We start from the raw sequence: 27,437 nt of genomic DNA, 5'->3' as shown, positions 1-27,437 counted from the left end.
AGATTCTTGAGTTTTAAAAATGCCAAATGACATCTTTAAAAGGAATTTCTTTAAACATTAATGGATTGAATAATCCGTGTAAAAGGGCAAGCCTAATAAGATACATTAATCTACACAAGGCCAATCTAGTCTTCCTGCAAGAAACCCATCTCTTGAAAAAGATATTGATAAACTAGCCACTAATAAGTATACAGCATTGGTTAGTTCAGAGCACACTCAGAAAAAGAGGAGTGGCTATTTTATGGAATAAAAGTATGCCCATTCCTAAAACCATTAAGTCTTATCAGGATGACAAAGGAATGTTTTGTATGGTTACAATACAAATTAATGGGAAGACTTACACTTTAATTAATGTATATTGGATACCTGGAATTGGTATTAATACAGTGAAACATCATATTGATAAGATCATATCATTCTCTATAGGGATATTATTTTAGCTGGTGATTTTAATTGTATACTACATGAAAGTGATACTACCACTATAAAGAAAAGAAGAATTACATCTAATGCAAAACATTTAAATGATTTTGCTAATTCTTATCATTTGAATGATATTAATAATCAGATAGAGTCAAAATCATTACCATACACCTTTTTTTCTAACAGATACAAAACTTATTCAAAAATAGATAGGGTCTTTATTTCTAACCAGATGGTAACAGATTTAATTAATTCCAAAATCATTTCATGTCCTATATCTGATCATAACTCAATTGTTTTTGAATTCATGATAAAAAATACTCATAATGTTCAGATCAAAAGGATACCAGCATATTTAACTCAGATAAAAGACTATAAAGAATATATACTTTCAGAAGTACAACATTTTCTAGACATAAATAATACTCCTGAAGTCTCCATTGTCTATGTTTGGGATGCCTTAAAATCATATCTATATGGACAAAGTATCAGATGGTATAATAACAAAAGGAAATCTTGGGATAAGGACTTGTTAGATATTCAAAGTAAACTGGACTCTTATAAGCATAATAATAAAGAAAATATTATGGACAAGAAAGTTATTGAAGAAATAAACAAACTAAATGAGAAATACAAAGAAATTTATAACTTTAGAGAAATACAAGTTTTTGTCTTATTCAATAAGCCCCAAATACTTACATAGACTTAAAAATAAAACAAAAAGATTGAATAAACAAAACCATATCAAAGAAATCTTTTCTCTAAAGAAAAAGAAGAATGTTTCTAGTATACCAGAAATACTGGACGAATTTAGAAATCACTTTCACAAGATTAACCATAACAACATTAACATGGAACCTAAAGATAAAATAAAGGAGTTTATAACCACAAACATGAATAAAAAGCTTAATAAACAACAGATTAAACTATTGGACAAGAGTATTTCATATACAGAAGTTATTACACAAATAAATAAGCTTAAATCAAACAAAGCACCGGGTAATGATGGTATTATACCAGAGATATATAAAATCCTTTCTAAAACTACATATTCATTAATACATAAGGTTTTTATTCTGGCCCAAACTGAGTTAATAACCCCCCCATCTTGGCAATATACATTTATTTCACCAATTTTAAAACCTAATAAAGATCCAACTAGATGTTCTTCATATCGACCCATCTCATTACTTAATGTTGATTATAAAATGTTTATGAGTATTTTTGCTGATAGATTGAAGACAATTATCCCCGGCATTATAGACATAGATCAGACGGGCTTCATTGTAAATAGAAATATATTTGATAATATAAGAAGAACTTTAACATTAATTGATTTTGCAAATAGGAAAAAGAAAGATTTAACACTTATTAGTCTTGATATAGGTTCAGCATTTGATTCAGTAAGTTGGGACTATCTGTTTACCTTACTGAAATGCACAAATTTCTCTGATGCATTTGTAAATTTAATTGAGCATTTATACAAAGGAATGCTGGCTTATATTAATGTAGGAACATATGTTTCACAAAAAATACCCATTCTTAAAGGTACAAAGCAAGGATGTCCACTTTCTCCACTATTATTCACTTTAGTAATGGAGCCTTGGGCTAATTTGATTAGAAACAGTACTGACATAGAGGGTTTTGAAATAGAAGAAAATAAAACATCAAAAATTCAACTTTTTGCAGATGATGTTCTAATTACATCAGCAGGATCTAATTCTTCTCTGCAGTCTTTATTTGATAAAATGATGAATTTTAAAAGTATTTCTGGTTTAATATTCAATGAAGAAAAAACTAAAATACTACCTATATATACACGAAAAAATACTCTCATTAGTGATTTTACTAAATATGTACCCAACTCAGGTCAGATAACTTATTTAGGTATAATACTATCTAAAGATATTAAATCTATTATATATAATAACTATAATACCTGTTTTCTTAATATACAAAATCTTTTTAATACCTGGAATAATATGTTTTTTACTATGGAGGAGAGACTTACAATTATTAAAATTATAATATTCCCCAAGATTTTATACTTAATACAATCAATAATACTTTCACCTACAAAAATAACTATCAAGAAACTGAATACACTAATGTTAAATTTCTTATGGGCACCTAATAGACCTAGGATTGCATTAAAGAAACATACTAATAGCTGGTCTCAAGGGGTATTTCTTTTCCAGACTTTAATTTATATATTATCTCTTCTATTATAAAAGTTATTACTTTATTAATAGATCGGTCATATGTCGCAAAATGGAAAGATTATTGGGAGCTAATTAGTATGCACTTCATGAAAATCTCCTTAACACATAAAAATATGATTATAATAACTCCATGTTGTGGTTGCTAAAGGAATTTTGTACTTCACCTATTACACCTAAACATATGGTCTGTTACCCATTAAATATTATTATTAGTTATCGTAACTTTATATTCATGCACCCTAAGTATAGGGAATGGAATTTTATTGTATTCCTATAATTTATACTCAGGGTATGCTTATGTCATCTACTTCTGAAGGAGCTCATTTAGCTATAGATAATAATCTAAAGTACTGGTATCAGCTGATATCTGATAATAAAGTTAAAAATCTAGATTTCTTAAAACAAGAATTTGATCTAAGAGAAACTTGCTGGTTAGAGGTTCAGATCTTTAGACAACATCTCATTGATAGAATAGATCTAATGTTTATAACAGTTAAAGAATCTATTCCATAACTGATTGATTACTTGATAATAAATTTACAGCATAAAGTTTCTGATAAAGGTAAACTTTCATATATACATAAAATTATCAGACAAGAAACTTTTTACAATGTAGATTCATACTGGAATTATTTCACCTCTATTAATGGGGACCCACCAACTCAACAAGATAAACAATATATATTGGAATCTGCTTATAGAACTACATCTTCCATTGTCTGGAGACTTTATACATGGAAATTTTTACATAGATCTTTTATACACCTTTGATGATGAATAAAATTAATAATAAAGATAATCTATGTAAGAGATGTAATGTAGAAATTAATGCTGACTGGGCTCATATGTTTTATGACTGTATGAAGTTGAAAGAATACTGGAAGTCAATTAATGAATTTTTGCAGGCTCTTTTACAGATAATTTCATTATTTCTAAGTCTCTTATATTATTCAACACACCTGTACCTCAATGTGTTAAAAGATTAAGCTTCCCTTGTTATGGTCTATCCTAGCAGTGGCTAGGAAAATAATAACTAGAAATTGGATTTCAGATACACCTCCTTCGTTCAATGAATTTAAAAATGTTATGAATATAATGTGTCATATGGAAATAAGCACAATTAGAATGAGAACAACTAGAAAAACATCACATTTTATTGTATGGGATAATTTACAAAATTTGTTAAAAAAATTCTAATTTCAATAGCACAGTATTTTAGTTTAATTAATTGATCTGATTGTAGTGGATGTCTTTGTAAATACTTTAGTTGTTTTGTTGAATATTATAATAATACCTATTTTTAATTATTTCTATAAAATTGTTATGATATTTCTCTTATATGTTAAAACAATAAACTTGTTTTGAAAAAAAAAAAAGTAAAACAAAAAAATACAGCCAGCACCAAGGAACTCTATACTAAAAAAATATTTATTTAATCTTCCAATTCCACATACACAGACCGGTTTAGGCAAAAAGCCTTCTTCAGTGGTAGATGTTCAATCTCCAAAGCTGCTTAATATAGTATCAAGAACACCAATTATGACATTACTTCCCTAATTACTTAATTGCAAAATCTAAATGCAGAGTCAAACACTATACAAAATCCATGTATATATATCTCTCATACATACACCAATTATAAACATAAATATAATCAAATAAACTGGATAATATACTAAATTATTTGTGAGTAAATTACAGTTATTGTTTAGTCTTGGAGATTTTGTTTTCATCAACAGTAAAACATCATTTTGCAACTAGTTCTGAACACCTTGGCTATGAGTTTGTGCTTACTTGGAAATAGAACATCTGTGTCCACTGTAATGTCTGTCTGAATATCATCTTCAGTGTAGTGCTCATTTAGAAAAAAGAAAAGTATTGCTTGAGTCTAGGCATTTTGGATTTATGTGAACAAGGGACTCTGATTATAATGCCAAGTGACCTACATTGCATTCTTCACATTGCTATAGAACAACACATGCCTATATTCTGTAAACAGTATGCAGCAGTATTTTCTTTGAGTTTTGAGATCCATAACAGTAGTGTTTGGTGTTTCATGATAAGGATGGCTACATTTGTGCTTTATAACCTATAATGCACTAAATCTTCTAGTGCATAATTTTTGGAATCAATCTGGCATATTATGGTCTTAATCTATGACTCAAAAGATAAGCATCAGTTCTGAAGTTTGATGCTGACTAGATTCAGTTTCTATAAGTATCACATGCTGGTTGTGATTACACAGTAAATGAAATATGGGACTGTACAATATCCTTATGAAGTGTGTGTGCATTTACTGCAGTCCTAGAAATACATTAATTATCAGTGAAGCAAACAAAATAAGATCTTATTCAGTACTGAAGCAATAAAAAAGTTTTACACAGTTCTCCATTAAACTAAGGACATAAATCCCTCAGTGCTAATGTAATCGTATACTCCTGCTGCAGGTTACTGAGCTGTATGTTTAGCATAGGGATTCTGTTTTTTTTCACATGGTTAAGCTTTGCTAAAGATTAAGAGTGAGATTCTAATTTGCTCATCCCCATTTCCAACTGTCTTTTACCAGTTACTTACTCATAAGTAGACTATGTTACTTAGACATCACCGCCCTCTGCATAGGAATAGTATCAGTATGTGCCTTAGAGACAAGCAACCCCAAATTCAGTGACAGCATTTTTTACTTGCCTCAAAACGTAATCATGCCCAAACAATAACGTTATATGAAATAATATTACTGCTTATTGCTTTACAGTTCCTAGATCACAGTCAACACACTGGCATTCAAAACATCTGCAAATAAAATCAACCTTCTAAAGCTGCCACATTGGCAACCAGCTATTAACAAACTAGAGTGTCCATTCTACATCTTCAGCCATTCTTCATGCCATTTTACTTAGACACATCATTACTAAAACTACCGAGTAGCCTAGCATTAGTCACCTGCCACATTTCTTATTGTAGCATAAAGATGTACTAGGAGCATAACACCATCTATGTCTATTAATACAATCATTTATCAATTCCCTTAATGGAGCATGTACATGAGACCTATACGTTCTGTATGATCACTCGAAAAAAAAATCTACCATAATTAATAGAAGAAACTTCAGTGCCTCATTTGTTCCCATCTGCTCAGTTCTGCAATGATTATAAAAGAACATCTCTGAATTGTATAAACAGTGTCAGCCTAGTACAACTGCATGCCATGCTTACATTCCTTCTAATAAGAGATACTTCCTTCTCAACAGTTAAACAGATAGTTCAAAAGGAAAACTGTTTGTGGCTTACATCAACTATTAAACAGCTGCTGTCTAAAAGGACAGAGTCTGGTACTTGTGCAAGACTGCAGTACTCCCAATGCATAAACAATTCAGTAACCCCAGGCAGTTAAATAATCCAACAGTTTAAGCAGCAAGCATTCAATTCTTCAGATGCAAACAGAATATATATTTTATGAAAATGACAATGTTACTGGAAAAATATCAAGGCTTCTTTGGCTTATAACACAACATTAATCAAAAGAGGAAAAAAACTCTCTCACTACCCCCACTATTTATTTATTTATTTATTTCACATTTGTTAACTGGGTTAGTTCAACTGAGTTTGCAAACACACCCATTTTCAGTGGAAACCCAAGGGGAAAAGCCCCAGCAAACATAAGTAAAGATAAAGTGACAATATACAAATATTAAATAACAACCACAATACAAAATAATTGTAAAACAGAAAAGGTTATTTACTATTGGCATTGCATTGATAGTAAGCAACCCATTTTCAGTGGAGACCCAAGGGGAAAGAGCCCCAGCAAACATAAGCAAAGATAAACATACAGGACAAAAAGCTATTAAAAATAACAATGCAAATACGAAATTAATTATAAAGAGAAAAACAAAAGAAAAAATTATGAACATTAAGGGCTGCACTGATAGCAGCGGTCTAAAATTTACTACATATGAGAGTAAGAACAAAAAGATAATCATTGTTCAAAAGGAGGACAATGTATAGACATTGACAGAAAGTGGAGGGAAAAAAGATAAATAGTGTGGAGAATGGGAGAGGAGAGAAAGGAGGGGCTATAGTCAGGCTATAGTAGAAGAGCTGTGGGTTTAGGAGGTTAGTTTAAGCAGAAGTTATTAACAGAGAAAGAAAGCTAGGAGATGCAACATGTTATACAGTAGGACAGACTGACTATTTACTTATTTACATTTATTTCCTGGGAAAGTCTGACTGGCCAAAAGTTAACTCCTTTTCAATAGAGACCTGGAGAGAAAAGCTCCATATTCAAAGAACAATACAAAATGTAGACATAAATTTAAATATAAACGTAAAGATATTAGAGAGATATTTAAGACATTACTAAGAAACAGATACCAAATAAAACAGCAGTATACCACTGCATTTTTAGTAGGTGAAAGGAAAGATTAATTTATGCCAGAAGAAATAAAAATTACAATATTTTAGATGCTGTGGGAGAGTGGATTAAGTGGGGACATAAAACAGTGCACTTGGCAGAGGGGGAGAACTGTCAAGGGATGGGATAAGGTTGAGAGATCCGAGAAGAAGCACAGTAGGATTAGGCAGTAGCTGGTGAGAAAGAAAATTAGCTAGTACAGTTGGATACTGGCAGCAGCAGTACATCATTAGTGGTTTATATTGTACTACTGAGGTTAAGGTGATTGATGGATAGGAGCTTGTATTTTCTGGGGCTATTCGGGGTTGAAGAAACAGAAGCAAAGCCAGGAGTATTTGCTATGTTGTTTAACACATTTTTTTAAACAATGACAAATGAGTCTGTTTTCTGATATATGTTCAGATTCCATTACAGACTTCTGCCCAGATGTTCTGACTAGTAGTAAAACAATACAAGTCTATTATATGCAGTTACAAGAAAATTTGTCAGACACAGGAATAGAGCAAAACAGACAAACTGAAACAGTGTAGGAAGTGGCAGCCGACTATGACTTAATTTCTTCATCAAGTATTAAATTAAGTAACAGTACTGAAGGTCAAGCAAGATTTCTCATTCCCACCACCTGGCTCTCATCAGAAAGCTGAGAGCTAATTGGGATTCCTGAAAATCAACAAGTGGACTGTAGAGATCTTGCCATGCTAGGGTGCTCAGCTCCAGTACCCTTACAGCAAATGTGCAAATCAGGTGAAGGCATTTGGCAAGGTTCTGTGACATGCAAAATAAATGATGATAAACTAGTTGAAAAATTTAGTACCACCTTTTAGCAAATCCAGTAGAACCATTAATACCACAATATGCCCTGCATCTACTGGAAGGAGTCTTATGCACATCAAACACAGATAAGGTGGTTATAAATGCATGGCCACCATTGATTTGATTAGCTTGAGTCAGAGCCTGGCCTTGATGGTCTGAATGACTTTTTTGCTTAAGAAGATAATGGATACTACTGCTCTGTATCTTATGGTTTTGTTTCTTTGAGGCCTTGGAACACGCTATGTCTATCTCAGACAAATGGGCACCAGCAGCTGTTACTGTAATTCCTAAAACTGGCATTAAGAATAAAGTAGATAAATGCAGACCCATCACCCTGATGAGCATCACAGAAAATGCTTAAAGAATGTTCTGCTAAAATATTTTCCACTGTCTTTAAAAAATAGTAGCCAACTCTCAACAAATATTTAGCACCTTGCTCCTGTCTGTCTAATTTGCTGTATATTTACAACAATCTGACTGACAGTATCAATCTAGGTCTAACTGCAGAGGTTAATTATTTAGACCTAGCAAACGGATTTGACACCATGTCCTATCAGGATTTACTATAAAACTTGACCATTTCAAGGATGACTCTCAGTTTTCTGAAATGCATAGATAATAGGTGCATAAAACATAAAGGAAGTATAAGGGAATACAACAAATATTATTTATACAGAAGTATAAACCAAGGGGATCCACAATGGTCCATTTGGGAGTCATTCCTATTTAATATATTTGTGTCAGTCTTGCCAAACAATGACAGGGTCTAGATAGAAAATCCTGCTAATGACACAGACGTAGGTGTCATTATCACAAATGTGGATGAACAATGAAGACTTCGGGACAGTCTGTAAAAGCAGTACAACTGGTCACTGGCAGGTAGTGCTAAATTTAACACTGAAACTTTTGTAGTAGTACACTGTGGTAGACCCAATGATGGTGTGTGCCGGGGTCAGGAATAAATATGTATTAACTATTTATTTCTTCTAATGGGGAGGAGGAGAAGGGAGATACAGGTTTACAGGTCACCATCTGTTAATTTTCTAGTGGAAGTTGGGGGAGCATCAGGTCTCCTGTTAGTGGAAGGGCAGGGCTCATGAGGATGTCTCTTGCTAGCTTCAACTGCATATTCCACCCTCATAACTGAAATGAGAGAATGACTGGGCTTATGGATTACATACCTTTTTCTTTCATTTAATGAAGACTTCGATACAGCATGACAATCACTGTAGTTGCTCCATTCCTCAGATTCAAGGAAAATAATTCATCCTCATGGACTTTTCTGACCAGGACCTTGAATGATCAAGGACAGCTCCAGAAGGTATCCCCAAATGAAAACTGTAAAACATCCACGCATACTAAGGTCTGGGCCTGAACCAATAAAGTGGAGAGCTAAATCTAGTGCCATTGATGAAAGGCAATGAGGAATGATACAGCTACTAGTTGGAGCAGCTGAAGCTATCAGTGGCAGTAGCCCCCCCCCCACACACACACACACACACCGAAAACAAAAACATAGCAGAGAACAGTAATTATCTATGAAAAAGGCAGAACCATTGTGGAAAATACAACACATGACTATAATTCTATTAATAATCAAATTTTAATGTCCTCCAATGCCAACCATTTGTTTTTTTATGTTGGTTTTCGACTGGATGCTGATTGACGAATCATGTTCAGTCAGCTGGCATTCAAACATGTATGTTTCAACCAATTGTCAGAGATCTGTATGTACATAAACAAATATATATATATATATATATATATATATATATACATACACATATATGGTACTAATTCATATGGATGAAATTTCAGAATGTCCAAGACCATATGGCCGAGACCATATGATCGACATTCGAAATGTCGACTATGGAAAAAAAACAAAAAAACCCCAACAAAAACTTACCTCCACACTGCTGCTCTGCCCCCCACACCCACCAGAACTTAAATATACCAACTCCGAGATCACACTTCAGTACAGAAGATGGAAATCTTAACATTCTGAACTGTACAGAGCTGCCGGTTCCGCATGGCCAACATTTCGAATGTCGATCATATGGTCTTCGACATTCTGAAATGTCGACCATGTGAAGGGGACCCATAGATATATATATATATATATATATATATATATATAGACAGAGGGAGAGAGATGCATACAGTGACTTCTATCTGATGTCTATACTGTGTCTCAACACAAATATTCTAGTGCAGTAGAAATGACCATGTCTTCAATGCCAAAAATGCAGCATTCTGACGTTTGGCAAACCATACCCCCAATCAACCTTACATGCTACTGTGGGTAAATAACTAAAAGAAGCAAAATAGCAAAAATCCTTGGAGTCCTTGAAAGTGATGACATTTTATTTGATGCCAATACAGCAGCTATCATCGATGATGCTATTGAAGCTGCTCATCTGATCTTCTGTGGGATTGAAAACTGTGCCAGGGAAGTAAATGTCCCCTGTATACAACACTTATCTGACCAATTATAGAATAATGCACCTTGTTTTGTTACCTACTTAAATGCAATCTGATACAGCTGGTGATGGTATAAAGGTTACACCAAACACTACAGTAACTTTTTTTCTCATCTCTGTATCTTATCAGTTATGCCTGACATATTGAACATTAAATGACTCCTTGTTATTTAAAAACCTTTGCTAAGAATATTCCCTGCTGACTTAACATAAGAGGATGTCAAGCCTTGGTGAAACGTAATATCAGCAGTACTGTGAAAAATGACATCTTCAAATCTTAAATGAATTTGTGGTAACAATACATGAAGAATAGTGCTCAGGAGGAGGTAATTTAAATGAAGGCAGGAACTGAGTAATATATGCGGGGTTGGAATAAATGAAAATTGTTGAAATATACACTGCATGGAAATAACAAAGGAAATGTTATAGTTTGTTTTCTTTTCCATTACTTCATATGTACCTATGTCACTTTTTAAAAACATCTTGAGTAATAAGGATGTTTAAAAAAACGCTCACTTATATGAAATAAACTCTCATTCTCCAATGAACAAAGGCCATCAATCCATACCTTTAAGAAGGACCTGAATAACTATCTGGATGTTCATAATTTCCAACGAGAAATCTGGAATTTTATGTTTTAAATGTTTTATTTAATGTTTTTTAGTTATCAGAATATTAAACGAAAAGGGCTCTACCTCTGGGTATCTGATGAAGCAACCTTTGGGAAAGCATTATGCAACTGTTTCTTAATTTCATTTTTTTAATTCATTATCTGTTGTACAATGACTGGCCATTAGCATTCAAAAACGAGCACGCTGATTGGCCAGCCCAACCAACATGCCCGTTGTAAATCAGAGAATATACCAATGGGAAAAGGTCTGGTCACCCAGTCTTTTTCCTGTTAGTATGTCTCGTATTTCTTTTTTATTTATTTTTTTTTAATACCAAACACAACTGAAGACATTTTATGCTTGGGAGATGGCACAGACAAAAAGTAAAAGGATAATCAGGTACGTTCTACAAAATTTAAAAACGTACCTGATTATCCTTTTATTTTTGTCTGTCCCGACTCTCCCTAACATAAAAAATTTCCCGGGTTCTTCTTTTTTTTTTATTGATTATAACAAAGAAGAAGAAGCAACGGAGATCTTCCTTTCTCCGTTGCTACCTCTTCACAGCCCTGATGTACTGCGTAAGTCTGGGAGCACAAGTCCCATATGCATGCGCAGTACATAAAAAAAAAAAAAAACAGGATACCACATAAATGTGGGAAGGCAGCACGGTGGCATTATACAAAGACATTATTTAAGAAAAGTATTTTTTTCTTAAATAATGTCATTGTATAGTAGCAATAACCGACTCCGTGGTTGTGGTATATTTAAGTTTACCCACTGTTGGCTTTATTTAAATACTCGGGCTTCACCCTTGTGATTAAACCACACCAATCATGGGTAAATTTTCAATATACCACACCGACGTCGTCGGTTATTGCTATATTATTGTATCTTAGTTTCATATTGTAGAGTGAACAATAATCATTGGTTTGATCTCTAATTTTAAAAACTTAAGCTTTAGACCCACAAGCATCTGTTATAATCTGGGTAGGTGAGGATCAGAATGGACCAAACCCATTGGTCCACCCTCATTTCTATACAAATGGGGTGCATTTCAAATTAACAATCTGGAAAATCAACTCACCCCCTTCCACAGCCTTTGTGACTCCTCCCTCCCCAAAAAACATTTATAAAAAGGGGAAATCCTATGCAGGATCATTAAGTATTTAAAACAAGGAAGCTCATCCACCAGAGAATGAATGAATACATTTTTTAACTAAATATCTGTGTTATTCTTTAAGGGAAGGTTGCTGCAAGATTATTCATGAAGAGTATTCTTCTGCACAATCTAGTTTTAGGAATTCATAACTTACAATACAGCATCTGAGACATTAAGCACCTTGATGGTCAGCAGGCTTTCATCAAACATGTGAACCTATGAGTCTACACAAATTTTTGAATTTGCTAATAAATAGCAAATATCTCTTCAATCCATCACTGCATGGTGGAGACAAAATTATAGTTTACTACCAGGTCTATATTCAGCTACAGATTACATTTACACTGATATAAATGAATACCTACGTACATGTACAATTTTTCTGGATCTTAAGAGGGCTTTTAATGTAGCAGATTATTGTCTACTAATCCAAACGCTATGCAGACTATGCTTTGCCACTGACGTTCAGTAATTAACTTGCTGATAGAACATTAACAGTCATTCTAGGGAGATATCATTCAAGAGCAGGAATTCCACCAACTGGTGTTCCATGTGGAATGATTTTTTGGACTGGTTTGATTTCTCATTTTTTTAACCACCTGCTGACAGACTCCAACTAAATGTTTACACAAATGCATTACTAATTGTGCATCTGAATAAAACTCTTTCATTATACAAAAAGACTTGCAAAATTATTTTCATGAAATCATCTACTTGTTCAGTAAAAATAAACTTACCCTAAATTCACATAAAAACGTATGCTGTTTGAAACAGCTATAGCAATAGCTAAAGCATCACAACTCTTACCTCATATGATCCTCAAGGCAATGCCATTTCATCCTCAGGGCATGCAGAATTCCTGCTATAATCCACTCCTAATCTTCAAATTATATACAGACACGAACTTTGAAGAAATCACAGGTCAGCTAAAACATATAAAAAAAATCATATTTACTTAACCAAAGGCACTAAAGCTGTCATTACAAAACAAATTTTCATCCCTAAAACAGAATATGGAGCATCCATTTGCCTTTTCTCCTCCAATAAAACCAATCTCTAGCAAAAAAATAGAACATGTAGGTTTGTTACTTCAGCAAATGATATAACCAAATGATAACCAACATCATTCACAAACACTAGCAAACAACCACTGTCTGACCATCTTTGTACAGGCTACACTTCTTACATCTATTAATCTCACAGTCCTTTGTGCTAATAAATGCCCACCATTAAGCCAAAAAGAAGTATAAAAACCTTTTACTGTCCATTTCATTCTCAAAATGTAGACTCTGTTACCTTATCTAGAAATGTTTTGCTAAAATAGCCATAAAACTTCTGAATTACATTCCACTACATTTTAAAACCAGTGCTCAACTACCTTTTTAAAGCTGAATAAAAAAATCACCTACATAAACTCGGACTTCGCAAGTGCTTCAGAAACACATGGATGTTATTACAGCCAGTCTTAGCAACTGGCTCAATTTAGACAATTTAGGTGGGGCCTATCAGCTGACATCCTAACTACCACCCTATTTTTCCCTTTACTTGCTGGCTTCTTGAACTTAACACACTATTTCAGTTTAGGAATCTGCAATGTCTTCTATTACTGAGTATTGAAATAAAATAATTTGCTTATTTCCTAACATTTTATTGTAAGACATGTTAAAACAGAAGTAAACAGGTATAGCAGATCCAACACTCCCTCTTTCTTCTTAATTTGCAAAGGCACACTGTAAGGGGACCTGTCTGAAGGGATACTGAGGCCTTGTGTCTACATGATGCTTCAACAAGTAGATAAACCCTAGCTTACAAGTGAATACATTCCCAAACTCCTGAAATTTCTGCCTGGCTCTTATTAACCATGGTAGAAGGTAGCTGCACAATTTCTCCATGGTCTTCCACCCCTTTTCTCTATTTTTTGTTTATCTCGTTCCCCTTCTCCTCCACATTTAGGTCATACCTTACTCTACTTCACATCCCATGCCCAGTAGTTATACACAGTGTAAATGCTTTGTTCTTTGCATATCATTTTCTCCACTAAAACATTGTTCTATATAATGTTATGACTGTGTACAACTACTCTTTGTACCTATTTTACTGACTAAATTCTTCATTGATGTTTACTCATGTGCTCATTTATGCTGCATACTATCCTGACTCTGCATGCTTGCTCTTATTTACCCCGATGCACTGATATTGATTTAAGTTTATTGTTTCTTTGAATGTTTTCCACTGTGCTGTGCCTGAAATTGGTCTATGCAGAGCAGTGCTTTACACTGGTTAACAAACATTAAATTAACTAATTAAATATCTTTGCAAGTTTAAGTACTCTATACATTCACCGTCATCTTTGGGAGGTACCACATATAAAATCAAGCAGGTTCGTTTTGAAACTTGAAACCTGGTAAAATCTTCTCACTCATCACAGTCTCCAGCTCCTGCCTTCTATGTCCATTGTCTTTGGATACCAGGAAATAGTGGATAAATGAGTCAGCGGGCTTGCAAATAATAGTTGTGGAAAGACTATAGGCCCAAAAAGGACATGACAAATTTCTACTCTCCATTATAAATTTTAATTTAATATTATCTCTTTCTTCCTTCACACGTTTCCAATAATCTCCTGCACTTGCTCTGAGTGGTTGGAGTTCCGTACCCAGTTAATTCTCATATCTTGTTACTATCAATTTGTTTCTATGCAAACAGCAGAACTTCCTCAGAAAGCTCAGTAATAATAATACTAGTAATAACCTCCGGCCTCTCCTTAGAAACAACATTGCTACCCACCACTCCACTTAAAACTATTTCTAAAAGTTTATTTTTGTTTATTGCATTATCTGTTTGGAGTGATATATGCAGCTCTTTTCCAGCCATATCTCAGGTCACAAGCATAACAATAAAGATTAAACGCAGGGATAATTTATAGAGCAGTCACTAAGCATCATGTATCAGCAAGTGGGAAGAAATCAGAAAGACTTAAATGAAACCCACATGGCTGTAAAGAGAATATGAAAGACCCCACATTTTGTTCAGTTTGCTATTACATACTTTCCCACTCAAAACTCCTTTCCATTTCAGTCCAACCATATTCTAGCTTTAATTTCTATTTGTCACCCTGTTTTGTATGTGATCTGAAACTGTAATAATTATGTAGTAAATATTTGAATCAAACTGTTTTTGTTATTGTTTTTCCACATTCAGACAAGTGAATAATTTTTCTATTCACCTATGCCTCCGACCACACAACACACAGACCTCATGCTTCACTTGTCTGGTATAGTGTTGCTCCTATCTGTGACTCCAACAAACCTTTCTCTGCCATACCGTTTGGTAATACTTTGCCTGTCACAAATCTTGATTAGAAGTTGGGTGCCATTCATCATTGTTATACACAGAAAAGTTGCAATTCACAGAGGGCAATTATGTGATGACCACAAAGAAACCTAAGCAAATTAGCTAATAATGAAATGGAAATGAGAAATGATGTAAAACCCTGTATGCTAATAAGTCATTTTCCCATCTGCTTTGTGATTCATAGTCCTATTTTTTTAAAGTCCTATTTTGATATATTTTCGTACCATGTGGAGATTTGCTGAGGCACAACTGCACCTTTTCTATCTACTTTGCAACTGATGAAGATGCTTTCTCTTGCTGCTAGATTAGCTATTTCCTGGTGTGAGCTGCTTGTCTTGGATAAGCCAAAACCGCTTTCACCCAGTTGCGTTCGCCATCCAAGAAGATAAAAACAGAGAATAATTCATCTCAGTTTTAATAATCAGGAAATCCTTTACAGATTAAGAGTGGACAGAGATATTGTAAAGGTTTTAGTGAGCAAGTACGGTCCCCAATTGGGGACAGAGTGGAAATACATGGCCCCCCCTGTCCGTATGGACACTAAAGTATATACAGCCCTCACTTTACTTGCCAAAGGGATCTTCTGAAGATAGACTGGGGACACTCTGGGTATTTTGCAGTCTTCTACCTAAAGAATACTTCAGCAGTATCACCTCTGGACTGAACCCACACTATGTGTGCATTTTATGGGATGGCACACTTCCCAGAGGTGCTTGGTGCTTTAGATTTCTCTCATGCTGCAACTAGGACCTCATCTAATCAACTGGGGGGGTGGTATTACCACAACGGGAAGGGTTACCATTCAATCAAATGCCAAATAGTATGTGATGCATGAGGGATGCATCAGAAATGTGTCTGCCCATCATCCTGCCAGTGCATATGATTCCCATATATTGCACACTAACTCACTCTACCACCTCTTCCTGCATGGTAAGATGCCCAGTGGTTATTATGTTGGCAAGTGAAAAAATATTTTTTTATAGGACTTCAATATTTATTCATAGTAAAATGTAATACTTAATACTAAACCACTCTTTCTTTGTTTTGTCTGACCTGTCCCCCTCCCCATTCTCTCTCTTTTTTTCTTTCCTCCCCTTTCTTTTTTGGGTGATGCAGGATATCCACTGGAGACATGGCTTAAGACACTAGTGAGAAATCCAAGTGGAGCTGGGGAAGAAAATTTTAACACAGCCTGTCTCACACCTACTGTAATTGAGAGGATAGTCAGCATGATGAAAAGTTGATTCAGATGCTTGAATGAGTTTGTGGGTGCCCTTCAGAATGATCCAGCTACTGCATGTAGGATGTACATTGTATGTTGCATTCTGCACACCATGGTCATGCTATCACTGCAATTCCCAGTTCTAGTCCTACTATGACTAATGATGACCAGTCGGCAGCAGCATTAAGGGAGTCCATGTGGCAGTCTAGTGCACAGCATATGGCTGCGCAGATAAAGAGGCATTGTGTAGTCAAGATTTATAGACCATGATATTCAGGTTAGTGTTTACTTTTTTGTAAAAAAACACAGAGTATAACTGATGCATACAGTGATATGTGTGGGCTATGCTATGCAGTGCACCTTCTACTGTTCACCAGATATTCCCTCTTATCTTTAAATAATGTGTTTATTTCAGAACAGATACTTGCTCTACTGCTTATAAAAGTCATGCCTGACTGCACAGTAAAACCAGTTCAGTTATGTAATTTGACATCCTATAAGGAATAATTACATTTTAACTGTTTTGAACAAGAAAGATTGCTTATGGGCTGTACAGTACCAAAACTCCTGAAATGGTAACTGTAGAAAAAAGTGTATCGGTATCTGACTGCTTTGAATTTGCCAGAATGCCTAAACTTGCATTTAACATGAGTTCATACCGTGGACTTGAACAGAAAATGTATCACATACTGTTTTTCATTATGCAATGTTTCTTCAGTTTTAACTATTACATATCAGAAATGGTTTACTGTTCAATCTTAAGATACTGCACATCAGATTATTTCAATTTGTCATACACAACAATTTCTTGTCCACAGAAATAAATAATCAGATGTGAAGTGCCAAGGCAGAAGTGTCAACAGGTCTAGGGTAAATGGCAGGATCTCACTCATTTTTAAGAAGTGTTTATCTTAACAGTGTATAATATTTATCTTATGTTTTGGGTAATTGTCTGAATTGAAACTGTTGATAACAAATGGGCAATTAATGGGTAATTCGGTGAAATTTGAATCTTATGCTCTACAACTTTCTTTCTAGATATTTTCTTATATGTAAGAACTACCATTACTGAAATGAAATGCATGCACATGCAAAGTGTCTTAATTCCGGGTTACACTATGCAAACACATATTGTGCAGTACATATTTATATATATATATATATATATATATATATATATATATATTATACACACACACACACACACACACACACACACACACAAGTCTACTTCATATGAGTAAAAACCCATATGAACGAATCTGACATTACCAAGACGAATTTAAACCCAAAACCTTAAAAGCCCGAATCACACATAAATGAAAATAAGCTACTTATGTGTAAGATAGTGTGATCTCAGAGTTGGTATATTTAATTTGTGGGGGGTGTGCAGGGCCCCCCCCTGCAAAAATGAAGTAAGTATACTGGAAGGTTTTTTCTTTGTTTTTTGTACGCTTGATGGATTGGCTGTCGGGTGAGCAGTTTTTGTTTATGGGTGATTCAGGTTTTTAAAGTTTTGTTTTTTTACAGTTTTGTTATTATTAGCTCAATTGAAATTCAAGTTACATATTGACATCAGTGTACAGAAGTCAAACTCTACACATTTCATATTGTAAGTACCTGAAATGTCTGAATCACTGTATGTCAAGGTCAAATAGTCATAAATGGCACCTCCTAAAGATAGTGGGGTCTATATTAAAAGAACGAACGTTTACTTACTCGAACACCTAAACACCGACACGTCTTCATCAAACCGCTAAAACATCAATCGTCCTGAAGTGCGAAATCCAAAACGTCAAATCGTTATGGTTGGCCCATCTGCAGTATAGCTCCGTAAGGTAAGTGTTATAGTTATGGAACTTAGTGTTAGGGTGCGGGTTAAGGTAAGTGCATGGATGGTAATGTATGTTAGATTTAGTGTAGGGTTAGAAGTAGGGTTTTATTAAGTGTATGTGTGTGGATTATTTAGTTTGTTTGGGTATAGCTTTTTAAGGTAAGTGTGCGATAGCTACGGACCTTAGAGTTAGGATGCGGGTTAAGTTAAGTGCATACATGGTGGCAAATGCAAGATTTAGTGTAGGGTTAGAAGTAGGGTTTAGTATAAAGTTAATAGTAGGGTTTTGGTTAGTGTATGCATGTGGTTTATTTAGTTTGTTTGTGTAGGTAGTATGTAGTGGGCAGTGGGATGGGACAACTATGACATTCTGAGTTTTTGAATTTCGCGGTTTAGGGGGTTCGGTGTATTTGTAGTTCGCGGAATATGTGTTGGCGTTTAGGTATTCGGGTAAGTAAATGTTCGTGTTTTTAATATAGACCCAGATAGTGTAGGTGAAGGCGCATGCGATCTTGAGAAGGGGCTGCCATACGATCTGGGTGGTGACTTGCTGTGATGGTGTGACCTACTTGATACACGTGATCCTACAGCCACTGATATACTGTTGTGAGACTGGGGCCTCGAATGAGAAGTTCTGCTATGTGTAGAAAAATGTTGATGTGGCCTGCTAGAATTCTGTTGTGTTTTATTCCCCCCTTACTATTTCCACTATTCTTGAAAAGCACTTGTATTGTGATGTGATATTCCCCCACATGTTGAGTTCAAACTGCATCCTCCTCCTTCCAACACTGGCTCCGATTTGAGTCCAGTAAGTCCTCATTAGTGTACAAATGCAGGCAGACTTGGATGCTTGGTGTGCCATCATACCATGGATCAATGTGATCTTGGCATTACCCCTACTCTCTGCCATTTGAATGTGGTGCTGGAAATCCTCACGTATACCCTTGGAAGAGTCTGACCATTTCCAGTTGACTCTCTGTGGCAGTGTACTGAGCCTTAACAATGTCATGGCAAATTTACTGCTTGGCAGCCAATGCTTTACTTATTTCCTGTGGTAGCCTTGCACCCCTGTGTAAAGGTGTCACTGTGGACACCTACCTCTGAATTTCTGGCATCATCTAGGAGGTGTTCCTGTTGGTCTGGAGTACTGGTGGACAGGTGCATTGATTTTCTCTCTCTAAAACCTGCAGTGTATTTCCACCATGTACTCGAATTTGTAATCCAGTATCACTTCCTGCATAGTTACTAAGATCTAGTGGAGTGTGATATCTTGTCATTAAACATGGTGACTGTGTGACACTTTTCTGAGGCTGTCTCATAAATGTAACTATTTTATCATTATCAACATCAACCATTCTGCTGCTGATATGCTCTAAATTTACTGGTGTACTGGAACTGGAACTGCTTACTTCTGCTGCTGACTCTGTAAAGAACTAATTTAATACATTACTACTCGGACACTGATGTGCACAACTGTATGCTGTGTAAGGTGATGTGGAGGAATACTTACCATGAACACTCTCTTCAATGTCATTATGTGCAGAAGTAGAGGGATCAGCTGCTAACAGTAACTGTCATTTCTTACACATAATTATTCCTGTTGAATATTTGCTTCTCTATATATTATACTAGTTAAACCACCCTTCCTGAGCTGATGTTTGTTGATGCTGCAGACATGAGTAATAGCCAATACCCATATCACCTCTGATTATGAGAGTTCCATCAACATCTGTTTCACAGAGGAGGTATTGCACATCAGGTGTTAAAGGAATATATGTTTGAGACACCCTCAGCAGTGCTATGGGCATCTGCATTCTGCCTTCCCTTTGCTCTGGCACATCCTGTCATATCACTGGCCATCTTCTTGCACTGTGGTTCCTTCCACCAACAGCATTTCCATCCATAACCACTTGGTTCCAGGCCTTTGCCCTTTCAGCTTGTTTGGGTCTCCCTTTTCCAAAGGTCATTGCCGTATGTCCTAAAGGCAGCCATAAGGATGCGGTTCTCCCCATAACTAAAATTGTCCTTTCTCTGTCTGTATCCCTGCTGCTGCATCATTCATTTGTCTAAAACAACATGCAAAAGTAAAATACTGAAAGATGTTCTACTTGTCTTATGAGGAACACAGCAATGAAAGCATGCCTGCTTTTACCACCAACAAATCAAAGATCTGAGTACAAAAATGTTTATGGTGGCACAACACCCATATTCATGTACACATACCACAAGTCTGTCTTCAGCCAGTTAAAACTGTGTTGTATTAACCCGCACAGCATCATCAACAAATGCATAATAGCAGTGTGTGAATGTATCATTAGACTGCCATTTTATAGCATTACTAACAGAAGTGTATCCTCCCCATACCAGTTTTCTGTATTTATACTGCCATTTTTCATTCTTGAGTGACAGTCACAAATCCCACAGTAAACAGCATATATCCTGAAAATACAATAAAAGTTATTCATTTAAACTCAGGATCATTTATGTGATTTGTATGCAAATTATGCTTAATTATGCTAATCTCTATGAATTTCAGTAATACGTTAGTACATAACTCAACAAACCCAAGTAAGTAGGCTACTTGCAGCTGAGGATGAGCTGCGCACAGCAACAGTGAGCCAAGATGTCCTTGTGAATGTGTGAACAAGCCTAATACAGCTCAAATGTTCCTATGCAAAGAAAAGGGAAAATGGAATCAGCTACGGTTTAGCTTGCATAATTGTGATACTTAATCCTTGACCATCCTGCATACTGTGACACACCTCAACAACTCAACTCATTCGATAGTTTATATGACATGATAATGACATCAACAGGAAGATTTATTTATAAAATAAACAAAACAAAACAAAAATAATGTGCATGGTAGAAGTGGAACTTCTGTAAGGAAGGGCAAAAGAAAAGCAAATGGTACAGTACAGTATAAACTCCTTTGCCCTTCCCTAGTTTCACTTCTACCAAGTGTCGTTACAATGCCCATTATTTATTTATTTTTTTGTCCTCAACTCTCACAGGATGCTTTTGAACTTATTTTTAATTTTCTAAGAGGGGGAGGGGTGCCAAAAGGCACCACTCAATCTTGTCAGAGCTCTGAAACCAATTATGGTTGACCAAATCTCAACTACTAGTGATATAGTTTCCTGAAGTGGTTCACTCCAAAGCTAGCAGGCCAGACTCCCAGCTTCAGATGTCCTGCTGAGAGACAAAGCAGAAATTCAGATATGGGATATGGCCAGCACAGAGATTACTGGAGGACTATTATAATTTAGTTTTGACCACACCGACTTGCAGGACAGAACGCAGTATATCCTCATGCCCCTTCTGTAACAAACTGAGCAGTGATGTTTAACCCTACTTAACAAAACATCCCACGGAAACTAAAGAAAGTCACACCAATGCATTTATTATAAAGAAAACATATTATAAAGAAACATAGCTCTGAATGAATCAAGAGCAAATTTCAACAGAATCTGCTTTATTACACATTAGAGTAGAATCAATTTAACCCTGCACTGGCAGCAACACATAATACAGATGTCCATAAAAGCATAACAACTCCATATGGAAACACAGTAACTCAAATAATGGGAGAAAGAAAACTAAGTGCAAAACTTTCAGTATCCTACATGTTGGATGGTATAACTTTACTATGCAGCATACCTTATGATACGATACTATCCATGTAATAACAATTATTACACAATCCAAATGAAATACATCATAAATTATACCCTGACATGCTGAATGCAATATCTTAAACACACACTCGTTTTCTGTGGTGGGAGCAAGGTAACATTGTCTAGACCACTGATCAAACTACATGATGCAAACAAATGATGTAGTGTTATGGTTAATAAATTAAAATAAATCAATTTATAAAATAAACACAATGGCTGGCTTAAATGTGCGGAGTATTGGAATACTCAAAAAGGCATTCACCATCAGGAGAGTTGCATTATTTTTCTTGCAGCATCTGTACCCCATAATAATGTGCCTGCATACTTAAATTGGTGATATTTGAATTTAAACACAATATCTTGTAGCCACAAAGACTTCACCCACATGTCTGTGTTGACCATGTTTTATAGGGTTAACAACATACACTGTTGTCACTCAAACCTGCACTGAATTGATTCAGCCTGCCACTCAACAGACCCTGCCCAATGCCATAGCAGCCAGGAGTAGGTATGGTCTGAAATGAAATATCGCCACTGCACTTACCTCTCAAATGTCCCAGATTCTGGATCAAAATATTTGCTCTGTCTCTCCTAATCCCTTCCAAAACTGGCATTTTTGGAGAAAAGGTGGTGAATGATAGTATACAATGACAATCATTAACATACCTGTCAAGTACTCCTCATTTTGAGTCTGAAAAAGTCCATGCTCCCCATAGAGCTTTGAATCAGTGCATCTAGGACATACTGCCAAGGTCTTGTGTTCTTTAATAGGGTATCTCTTGCAGGCATTCCAGCTGCTGCATGTTTCTAGACAGACTGTGCCAAAGGAAGCATTATTATTCAATAGCTGGCTGAGTAAATAGGGGCAACAGCATCCTTAGTTCTACAAATGATCCCTTTGTTTATAAGCTGCACAATATAGAAGGATTTGTATGGGAAAATACCTTCCTGTAAGACAGCTAAAGCATTTGGGGATTCAAGGACTGCTCACAGCTTACAGTAGCCATCTCATTCACTCTCTCACATGCACACCTCTGCTTCAGAAAATGCATACTAATGGAAACTCTGCTATTTTAGCAAGTTTATAAGAGCAATATTTAAAGTCCATCCCTATTTTTGTCCTTAGTTCTCCCCATTATTTGTGGCTCTATCCAAATTTCTTGTGTTAACAGGTTAGTGTGTGTGTGTGTGTGTGTGTGTGTGTGTGTGTGTGTGTGTGTGTGTGTGAGTGTGTGTGAGATTGAAAAGCTAAGTTAGAGTATTGGAAGTCACACTTTGCCCTTAGTGTTTGTCTTCCGTACCTCCACTTCACTTTTCCATTTCACTCCGAACTTGCACTACCCTGCCTAAAGAAGTTTCACTTCAAAAATATTTATTGATGCCACAATGAAAAAGGCATGCTTAAATAAATGATTAATGCATGACCTTCAGGTTTATTGTTCAAATAAAGATAACAACATTACAGCATAGATGCAGAAACACATCTTAACAACTTAAAAAGTAATGGCTTCATAAATGAATTTTATTTATCATGGCAAGGATATGTGAAAGTATTTCATTAAAAATTATCTATGTCAGAAAGCAGTCTTGTTAAACCATACTTGCCAGTAATAGCAATTCCATGTCTAATGCCCCTACATGGTAGGTGGGTTTAGCAATGATGATGCCATACATCAGAGGGTGTGGTTCCAAACTTGTGAACCACAGCCTGCACTTACATTCTTCATTCTGGTACTGGCACTTAGAAAGATGGCATCACCTGTAAAGGCAAGAGGCCAAGCTCCAATATGGCCTGACAAGGATACCATACTCATGATTTACCTATTAAAAGATTTATACCTGGACAAAACGGAATCATTAGTACTCAGCATGAAGTGGAAAAAAACAGACATGTGGCAAGAGTTAGGTGAGGACATGTCTCCCCAGACAGGGCTCACCCACTCTATGCCCCAGTTTTACCACAGGTATGACTTACAGAGGCTGAGGTCTGACCAGCTAGCTCAGTGCATAGACTAGGTGACTGCGAGAAGGCCAGATTCCTATAGTAAATATTTTTTACATTTTTTTAAATCTTATCAAATAGGTTTAAAAACATAATATATAAATATTGTGTAAATGCAGGTAAATGCAAAAAGAAATGTAAGTGTAAGTGCAAATATGTATCTACACATAATCCAAACATATGAGTAAGCATAAACAAATCTGTAAACAGAAATGCATCTGTAAACAAATATGGCACATTTATGTACTGACATGCTTTTGTGTATGAATGCAAATGTATATGTTTTAGTAAAAATATATAAGTATACCTATATAAAAGTTTAAAAGACATATCAAAGTGTAAATATACAAAAGTATACATATACTTATAAATATTTTTCATCTATTTATACATACACAGAAAATGACATATTTATGTTGTCATATAATATTATATACTATACACATTAGCTTAGTGTTTAGTTATACTACAGTGAGACAATTAAAAAAATAGTTTATGAAGGTCACAAAACATTTTAATATGATAACTTTATAAGACATTTCATTTCTTCCAAAATATTAACTGCACATACAAAATACACACCTTAGGTGGATTGTTCATTACAGGATACTGAGAAATGCACTGTCATTTCTTTTGTATAAATTTCACTTAACTCCCTTATAAGTTTATATTTATTAAGCAGCAAATTATCAAAACACTCTTTAACATGAAATATTTTTAGTGCATCTACCTGTAACAGTAAATATGTTTTGTGTAATGCAAATTGGACTGGGTTACATTTTCTGTTTTTTCTTTGAAGGAATGGCAAATGTGTGCCATTTAGAGCGAATTCACATGATATTACTTGTGTACAGAAATATGTATGCATATTAAAAAAATGCAAGAACAACTTCAGTGCCTTACTAATTGTCAGAAATATTGTAAAACACGTGTGAGATAGCTAAACAACTGTCATTATGTTCTCTATGCAAAGATAGAGAAGATATTCTACAACAGAGTGCAGGAGGAAAGGAGACTAATAAAGCTGATGGGGTTCTCACAAGTATGTAAACAAAAATATATTTCCATTAAAATATGTTAAGTAATAAATTAAGTTTTTCTATGTTTTACTTATTTTGTAAGTATAAATGCAGAACTAATTCATACTCAAACAATATTCCTGCTAAATATTTATAGGTTAGGTTGCTTGCACACCACAGTGCCAAATTCCTGCTCTACCCCTTTCCTCTATGTTTCTCTTGTCTCTGCCCAGCTATTAAATCCCACAATTACTTCTATTCCAGTCCTGTCTTCCAGAATTACGTTTTAAACTGTGTTTATCAGCTATTGCTCCCTAGTAGCATGGTTCTCTACCTTACAAGCCCTTTCTAGTCAATATATTAATTGCTGACTTTGATCACTATTATTTGCATTTGTACTACCCTGTGTCTTACCTGCCAGTATTTCTAGATTTACTGATTGTTTTTTCCCTTTCTCCATATCACGATCGTTCTTTGGTTCTTCAGTACTCCATTCGCCCTTGCTACACTTGGGCTCACTCCACTCCTCTACCCACACTTGGGCTCAATCCACTCCTCTACCCACCCACCCCCACTTCATCTGTACTTATAGTTAAGCCCTGTCCACATCCACAAATTATCCAGTTACAAACCACCTCACCTATTAGTCACACCATCTTAGTCTCCTTCCCTCAAACCATTTTAACACCCCACACAACAAACACTAATTAAGTTTTCTCTCCCTCCACCTTAGCAGCCTAATATATCAATCATGTTACTTAGCCACACCATTTTATTTGGCATACTCATATTTCTATGCCAAAATATGCCCTAACAGAAACAAAAAATAAACAACTAACCAACAAATCCTGAACCCCCAATTAATCACCCCTTTTAACAAATATTGCAATATCCCCTCACCTCTTTAACCACTCAATTACAACATTTTATTGATACAGATATGCCCATACCAATGCAATGGCAAACCTACTACACAAAGCAAGAATGCTATTATTTATAAGCATCCACCAACCCCACCAAAAGCCACTACAACTTAAAGTAAGTGGTGATATACAACCCAATCCAGGCCCACAAAACCCATCACAAGCTCCTAGCTCTACTATAAACCGCTCACTCATAACTTGCCAAATCTGACTAACAAATACTACCAACCTTTTACTCTTAAACAAGAAACTTTGAAGCTTACCAAATAAGATTCATGAATACCATGCCACCTTCCACTTATACTCTCCGGATATTGTTATACTAACTGAAGCAAAGCTTAAACCACATATAAAAGTCAGTGAAGTCCTCCCACTAAACTACAACATACTCAGACGTGACAGACTACATAAGCGAGGAGGTAGAATAGCCATCACGTATAGAAACTCGTTAAACATATTACGCCTTAACCATACCCCACCAGATCCCTCTGACTATGAAGTACTAATTTCTCACTTATTACTCAACCGCAATAAACATTTAATAATTATTACAGTGTACATTCAACCAAGTAATAAACAGACCAAAACTGAAAGCCTCCTTAGTTGGATAGCAACTACATTTAACCAAGAAATCATTAACATGGGAGAGTTTAACATGGATTGGAATACCTGTACTTCCCAAGATTCAACTAACTTTATCAACTTATATGGCTCCTAGATGATATCTACCCCAGCTAGAATCAACAAAAGCAATAACAAACAAACTATCCTCGACAGGACCCTGACAGATAAACCCAACCTTTACCAACAAGCAGGTTGCCTACCAGACAGTCTGAGTGACCACATGCCCACCTACCTGGTTCAAAAGCAATTTAGCACTCCAATAAACACCATTTATAAACTCATACAGAACAAAAGAAACTTCTGTCCCAATGTATTTTAAAACCTACTACAACAATACACCTGGCTCTCATCAAAACAACTCCCTCTAGACTCAGTGGTACAACTATTTAATCAAACTTTCTTCAATATTTTGAATAATCTTGCCCCCCTTAAGGAAAACATGAGCTAATGCAAATTCCATGGTTTTCCATAGATACCAAGCAACTTCTCAAAAATAGGGATACAGCCTGGTCCCACTATCAGGAGACAAAATCCCAATCCTCCCTGCTTACCTATAGACAACTAGGAAACCAGGCAAAATGTAAAGTCAGAAAAGATTAAAAAAAAACTTACTATGCCTCTACACAGGAAAAACACCAAAACAACCTTCAGAAAGTTTGA

General features: G+C 35.4%; 1 protein-coding gene across 1 annotated transcript in view; it reads right to left on the bottom strand.

Moving 5' to 3' along the window:
* Positions 1-27,437, bottom strand: part of LOC122794080 (neuropeptide Y receptor type 1-like) — a 1,117,554-nt gene that overhangs the window by 488,736 nt on the left and 601,381 nt on the right. The window contains exon 2 of the mRNA XM_044062218.1: positions 12,933-13,051. The gene's annotated coding sequence lies outside the window, so the exon portion shown is untranslated. The remainder of the gene's footprint in view (positions 1-12,932; positions 13,052-27,437) is intronic.

This window comes from Protopterus annectens, chromosome 2.part1 (assembly GCF_019279795.1).
Source record: "Protopterus annectens isolate FY-2018-M chromosome 2.part1, PAN1.0, whole genome shotgun sequence".
Taxonomy (NCBI): Eukaryota; Metazoa; Chordata; order Ceratodontiformes; family Protopteridae; genus Protopterus; species Protopterus annectens.
The sequence above is the reverse complement of the archived record's forward strand: the minus strand, read 5'-3'. Positions and strand labels throughout refer to the sequence as shown.